Source organism: Perkinsus marinus (genome assembly GCF_000006405.1).
Source record: "Perkinsus marinus ATCC 50983 genomic scaffold scf_1104296933924, whole genome shotgun sequence".
Lineage (NCBI taxonomy): Eukaryota > Perkinsozoa > Perkinsida > Perkinsidae > Perkinsus > Perkinsus marinus.
This window is the reverse complement of record NW_003214997.1, coordinates 1-1041: the sequence shown is the minus strand read 5'-3', so window position 1 is coordinate 1041 and position 1041 is coordinate 1. Positions and strand designations below refer to the sequence as shown.

The 1041-nt window shown below is 50.7% G+C and overlaps 4 non-coding genes across 4 annotated transcripts; all 4 read left to right on the top strand.

Annotated features, from left to right (window-relative positions):
* Positions 1–232: 232 nt before the first annotated feature.
* On the top strand, positions 233–312 carry Pmar_PMAR010865. Its single transcript has one exon. It is a non-coding gene; the product is annotated as a tRNA-Leu (tRNA).
* Positions 313–433: 121 nt separating this feature from the next.
* On the top strand, positions 434–513 carry Pmar_PMAR010864. The gene has a single exon. It is a non-coding gene; the product is annotated as a tRNA-Leu (tRNA).
* Positions 514–699: 186 nt separating this feature from the next.
* Pmar_PMAR010863 lies at positions 700–779 on the top strand. The gene has a single exon. It is a non-coding gene; the product is annotated as a tRNA-Leu (tRNA).
* A 191-nt stretch (positions 780–970) lies between these two features.
* On the top strand, positions 971–1041 carry Pmar_PMAR010862. The gene has a single exon. It is a non-coding gene; the product is annotated as a tRNA-Leu (tRNA).

The window sequence follows — 1041 nt, the reverse complement described above, 5'->3', positions numbered from 1 at the left end:
TAAAGCGCCAGTCCGAAAGGGCGTGGGTCGAACCCCACAGCTGTCAGTCTATATACTTGACTGGTCTAATATAAGAACCGAGACCCTTTCAGAAGCGAGGTAGTGCAAGACCAAAACCTTTTGATCGATATTGTGCCATCGCACCTCGCAGAATCCGTTCAATCCATTTTTTGTGTCCTCTGGTTTGGCAGAGCGATGCATCACCTCGGCTATGAATCTTGAAGCACTCATCAACAGTTTGGCCGAGTGGTCTAAGGCGCTGGCTTCAGGCGTCAGTCCGCAAGGGCGTGGGTTCGAATCCCGCAGCTGTTAGAAATTTCTTTTCGTGTGATTTGATGAAGAACGCATTCCGCGGAAACGGTTCGAAACCGTTTTTGTGTCATGTCCTATAGTGTAACGCATCTTCTGCGCTATGATTTTTGAAGCACTCGTCGACAGTTTGGCCGAGTGGTCTAAGGCGCTGGCTTAAGGCGCCAGTCCGAAAGGGCGTGGGTTCGAACCCCACAGCTGTCAGTCTATATACCTGATTGGTGTTATATTGAGAACCCAGACCTTTTCAGAAGCGAGGTAGTGCAAGATCAAAACCTTCTGATCGATATTGCGCCGTCGCACCTCGCAGAAACCGTTCAACCCATTTTTGTGTCCTCTGGTTTGGCAGAGCGATGCATCACCTCGGCTATGAATCCTGAAGCACTCATCGACAGTTTGGCCGAGTGGTCCAAGGCGCTGGCTTTAGGCGTCAGTCCGAAAGAGCGTGGGTTCGAACCCCACAGCTGTCAGTCTATATACCTGACTGGTCTTATATTAAGAACCGAGACCCTTTCAGAAGCGAGGTAGTGCAAGACCAAAACCTTTTGATCGATATTGTGCCATCGCACCTCGCAGAATCCGTTCAATCCATTTTTTGTGTCCTCTGGTTTGGCAGAGCGATGCATCACCTCGGCTATGAATCTTGAAGCACTCATCGACAGTTTGGCCGAGTGGTCTAAGGCGCTGGCTTCAGGCGTCAGTCCGCAAGGGCGTGGGTTCGAATCCCACAGC